Source organism: Crocodylus porosus, unplaced genomic scaffold, assembly GCF_001723895.1.
Source record: "Crocodylus porosus isolate Cpor-Errol unplaced genomic scaffold, CroPor_comp1, whole genome shotgun sequence".
NCBI classification, from domain to species: Eukaryota; Metazoa; Chordata; order Crocodylia; family Crocodylidae; genus Crocodylus; species Crocodylus porosus.
In genome coordinates, this window is record NW_017728912.1 from 12467899 (window position 1) to 12473649 (window position 5751).

The window sequence follows — 5751 nt, forward strand, 5'->3', positions numbered from 1 at the left end:
CACTGCCCACGTCCTTCCAGGTTGAGAAGGACCCATCCACTACCACCATCTGGTACAATTATGTAAAACAAGGGGGACAGAAGTGACTGACAACCACAGAATTACCTCCCTTTAGAACATCATCAGAAAATTGTCACTCGTGTTTTATGCTCCCTAGGCTGTTATCTCTAGGTGAAAGAATCTATCTTGAAAGTTAATGTGGTTTCCATTCAGGATGCTCCACCATTGATAATGATATTTTTGGACAAGCGATTACAAGAGAAGTGTAGAGAAAAACAAATACCATTGTACACAGCCTTCATCTGTATGACAAAGGCCTTCCATACATTCAACAGTCAGGGCCTTTTCCCTGTTCTGAGGAAACTGGGTTGTCCCCAAAAACTCTGGAACATCATTTGCTTATTATATCAAGGTATGAAAGCACCTGTAGTGTATGAAAACAAAGAATCAATGCCTTTGACATCAACAAAGGGGTGTGTCTTTAACCTGTGCTCTTTAACATCTACTTCTCATTCCTGCTTCTTCATGCAGTCAAGGACAGCAATGATGGCATTTATCTTCAAACCAGACTAGATGGTTCAACATCACAAGGTTTAGAGCGAAAACCAAGGTGAAGGAACAGGTACTGAGAAATTTCTTGTTTGCGAATGATGCAGCCGTGGTTGCCCACAGTGAATCTTCCCTGCAAAATCTCTTGAGCAAATTTTGTGTGTTATGCAAGAGGTTCAGGTTAACAATTAGTGTCAAGTGTCGTGCATCATGAGGTTGAAGGACCAGAAAATGGTAACAAGCCGTGTCACGTTGGGCGAATTCATCAGGCACCTGACAACACCTCTTAGGCGTGCACCCTGATCCAGAGGATCGACAATTGCCTATGTATACCAGCTGCTGAGTGCTTGGTTAGAGGTATCTGAGGACAGAAGAAAGCAGGGGATCTGTCTAGTTCTCAGTGGACAAATGTTCACATGGCCAGGAAACTTAGGAACATACTGGTGGTTGGAGCGTAGCAGGAAGCTCGTGGTGTGCATGTTTACCAGGGGTCCGGGTTTTCCGTTTGCTATGGAAAAGCATGGATTTTCCTGTTAAAGGAGGAAGCCGAGGGTTTCCCCTTGCAAGCTGGCAGCCTTCCGGCCTGTGGCACCAGCATGACCCAGAGGGGTGGTGTACTGTGGGTTGGGAATGGGGGCACCAGCAGGGCTGGGTTGGCGCTGTAGCTTTATTTTTGTTTTACATTTAATTTCTGAGGTAATAACACTTGTTATTTACTGTAGCAGTCAGAAAATGCCCCCCCCCAATCATACTGAACCCCTCCCCTGGACAAGCGTCCTCTTTTTTAGAACTGGAAATCTTTTTTAGAACTGGAAATATGGTAACTTTAATTTAGCGTTGTAAACTGCCCTAACACTAATCCTGCATGTAATCAGGTTTAAGTGAAAACAGCTTCCCTACAGGCTTGTACCCCTACCCACTCAGGCACACGATGATTACACGCTAGCTGTTCCAAGCAGCAGTCCCTGCCTTTGAAGCCAACACAAGGTTGCAGGTTTGATCATTGGCTGGACTAGACAATCTCTTGTAGTCCCTTCAAGCCTTACTTTTCTATGATAAATAGCAATGATGCTGGCCCATATCCCTAGCCTATCTCCAGCCTGCGCCTGCAGACCAGTGCTGGGCTGGCTTTGTAAATGAGACCCTGGTGTATTAGGCAAAGAGGACATAAGTGGATTGCTCCTTCCATGACACATCACTGCAATCTTGACAGCCTGAGGGGGTTGGCTCCTACGTTTTTACCTATGCCCCTCGGCCCCTTCTCTCTGGCTTGGCTGCCGCCCCCAGCCACAGCTTTGTGCCACCCCTGGCTACTAGGTGCCCTATGTCCCCAAGCATGAGCCTAGCCAGCCCTTTTGCTCTCTGAGGCGGTGGCCTGGGGCACAGCTAGGCCTAAGCGCCTTGCACCACCAGGAAGCCCCTGCCTTTTCCTGCTCGTGTCACCCTTACATAGGCTTCTAGAGGCCCCTTTCCAAACCCGTCATAGTCTATCCACCCCCGTATCTGGGCACACGCCCGCCCCAGCCACCAAACGCTGCAACCGAGGAGGCACGCCCACTCCCTCACGAGAGCCTGAGCGCGAAGGGCAGCCCAACCGGCGAAGGCGCATGCGCACAGCGTAGGCTCAACGGTCAGCGCCAGCCAGACAGACCGAGACAGGATTCCATTCGCCCCGCCCCCCGCAGCCTCTCTCTGGAGAGGGGGCGGGGCGAGTGGAATCCCATTCCCTAGTGCGGCTGGCGCTGACCCTGCAGCCCAGGTCACGTGGGGGAGGGGCGGAGCTTCGCGGATACGTCATTGCGGCCCTGCCCCGATCATCCTCTAGGGTCGCGGCCTGGGAGACGTGACCAGCCACAGGTAGTCGAAGCTCCGCCTCTCCTCACGTGACCGCGAGAAGTGGGGCGGGAGCGGCCGGGTAGTCGGCGCCATGGAGGCGGAGGGGCTGGGGCTGCAGCTGCAGCGGCGAGGCCCAGGGGCCGTTGAGCAGGACCCGGCGGCGGGCACAGCGCAAGGGCAGGCGCTGTCCGGCCAGTGTTATTGGCTCGACTTGTGGGTGTTCCTCCTCTTCGACCTGGCGCTGCTCGTTGTCGTCTCCCTGCTGCCCTGAGGCGCCGCGCGGTGAGCGGCCCCGGGGACTGGGCGGCGGGAGAGGGTGGGGAGCTGGTCCCATTGCCAGACCCATGAGGAGAACTGGGGAATCTGCCCCCCTGGCGCTGCTTGAAGCGAGATCAACCCCCCGGGGGCTTGTGCTGCCGAAGTGTCTCATTAAGGTTTCTGCTGGTATCAGTGGGAGCCCTGGCAGGAGTTGTCACACCTTTGTGCCCATGGCTGGGGAGGGAGATGCGGCTGAGACGAGTTCCAGGTTTGCAGGTTTAACTGGTGCCTGCACTCCCAAACGAGCTGGCTTGATTGCAACTCAGTCCTGTTTCTCACCCTGTGGGTCACGACTCAAAAATGCGTTGCAAGAATGATACGTGGTTGGTCCAAGAAAAGATAGTTGGGATAGAGCTAGACAATCTTTTAAATGCAAGATATTCATCATCAGGTCTCAACTCTTAGTTATATCCAAGTATTTAAAAGTTTACAACAGCCCCATGAAATGACCAGGAATTATCTCCATTTTAAAGATAAAAAACTGAGGCCCAGAGAAGCCAGAAGTATATGTTAATTGTGGGAGATTGTTTCTTGATGCCTGGGGACCCTTCTTTTCAGAACTGGGGGGAAGGGAGGATGTGGCCAACATGACTCATAGCTGCAACTGAATTCAAAGGGAGTACTCAGCAAATTGAACTTGGGATATGCAGAAAATGAAAGACACAATTTGTGACCAACTCTGAATATAACCTGCCCAGCATCATCTTGGAGCTCCTTGACAAAAGCAGAGAGAGATTACAGCAAAACTTAAGTTTTCCTATGGGGTGGTTTGCAACCCACTGATTTCACAGAAGGTTGCTAAATTCAAAATAAGCTTCTTGCCTATGGCTTTTATGTCAATGGGTACCACTTTGACTCTCTGATCTCAATTGCAGGAGACTGCTGAGGTCTGCTGTCTCTACATATGCTCCTGGGTAGTTCACATGCCCTCACATTCCTAAGGGGTTAAAAACCTAACTCTGTGAGGTATACAGATTGGACTACAGTATTGAATCCAAACCATTCAGCTGCCTTTACCTCATTTCATTGGGATGCTATGAAAATTTATTTGTTTTGAAATAGTTGAATTCTGTGGTAATCAGTGACATTAAAACTGATGAGGAAATAGTGCTGTTGCCAGAGCAGAAGGAGACTTCATGTTCAATAGCAAGAGGAAAGTAATATATTGAGCAGCTACCAACCTGTGCATGTCCCATACACTGAATGGGACCCCAGAAGCTTCTAGAAAAACTTACGCCCATGTCTGTAAAGATCATTCATATCTTGGTGGCATAAGGCACATGATGCTTCGCAACTCTCTGACTGCTTGCCTTTTGCAACCTTAACGTTTTACTTTGATGTAAATTTTTCCATATAATAGAGCTGTATCCCCACTGCCAGCACCCCGGCCTTCATTCTTAGCCCCCGCCCCCCCCCAAAAAAAACAAACTTGCAGTTTCCAGTCTGCCTATTACTAGTAAGAATCTCAGAATACACATCTGAGGGAATGTCTTTTGAAGTAGTTGTGAGCTTATCTTATCTATGGCTAGATCAATACTGGATACTTTCTCCAGAATTCTTAGTGTATGTAAGTTTATCTTAAGAAAGCTTGCCAGATCATGCCAGTGAAATATGATGTTTGGCTAAGTTACTACATTGCCTTGGCAGTGGTTAGATTATAGCCTGTGGGGCTTGGTTGGTGTGGTCTGGAACCCAGGAGGTGAATGCCACCATCACTCCCCCCTGCTGTGTCAACTGCCATTAGTGGAATAGTCTTAAAGGAACTACTACTAGTTAAGCAACCCGAAGCAAATCCGGAAGATCCTGTGGCAAAACTATGAGTAGACAATAGATATTAGTTTATTAAGAATACTCAAGTGATTAAGTTTTGACAAGCTTGTCCAGACACTTCCCATTTACTGTTAGGCTTCATGAGTGTCAGAACTATCCAGGGTTTTTAAGTCAGTTGTATTATAAGCAAACCCCCAAACACGTGTCCAAGCAGACATGAGGAGAGACAGTTGTGTAAAAAAGAAATAGACATGTCATGTTGCCAAAATGCTGTCACTGAAAATATTTCATTTGTGTAAGACACACTAATAAGAATTCTTAAAATATACTTTTTGGTATTAGTATTAAACAGAAACCTTGGCTCTCTTACAACCTAAACATTTTTTGTACTTGAAAACAATGTCATTTACCCATCCCTTAACACTGCAAGAGTAATCTGATAACCATTTTTCTATTTCCTGTAGTGACTATGTCTGTCCAGGATGACAGCGCTTATGAAATCAAACATTGCCGTGGGAAGACCATGCATGCATTAGCAGAACTACAGCTGGCAACCTGATTCTCTGTTGAGCCCTTGCTTATTGAAGATGTGTTTACTGCGAGACTACAGTGAATGGATGGGAGGAAGTGGGATGTTGTGATTTGGTTAATCTACAACCTGCTTAACATCTAAACAACTGTAAATTGTGCCTTAAGATAAAGTAAAACTAATTTATCACTTTCCAGTTACTATGCCTGGAAGATAGCTTATATGGTCAACATTTATTTTTCATTTGTATAAAATAAAGTGACTTAACTGCTAAATAAAAGACCACTGAAGACAATAGTGCAGTTCAGAATGGCTGGCTAATGTAGTCTGTATAAGAGTTGGAAAGTCCTGTAAAACAAAGCATCCTGGCTTCTACTTTACCTCTTAAAAGTAAAACCAGCTGTGCATGAATGCATGCTGCTTACTTACTCTTTTCTTAAAACTACCTAGAATGAGGACTGCTTTTCTTTCGAAGAACCGTCAATTCTGGGCACACCTGGAAAATACGGATTAGGATAATCTTATTTTAAAAGGCACAAGCAGATTCTGACATGAAAACCCCTTTCCAAAGTACAGGATGCACCTGGGGGACTTCATTAGCCTCAACTTAATTTGCAGAAACATCACCTGTCCCATTCTGGGACCATTCTTCATATTATTCAAATATTCTGAAGCAAGATGCAGGAATAGAGGTAAACTGTTAGATATCTAAGTCTGGGATGTCAAATATCACCCTAGTTATGCTGAAT

At 46.8% G+C, this 5751-nt stretch overlaps 1 long non-coding RNA gene across 1 annotated transcript; it reads left to right on the forward strand.

Moving 5' to 3' along the window:
- The first annotated feature begins 2449 nt into the window (after positions 1-2449).
- Positions 2450-5304, forward strand: LOC109309350. Its single transcript, XR_002100885.1, has 2 exons — positions 2450-2667; positions 4938-5304. It is a non-coding gene; the product is annotated as an uncharacterized LOC109309350 (long non-coding RNA).
- The last annotated feature ends 447 nt before the right edge of the window (positions 5305-5751 follow it).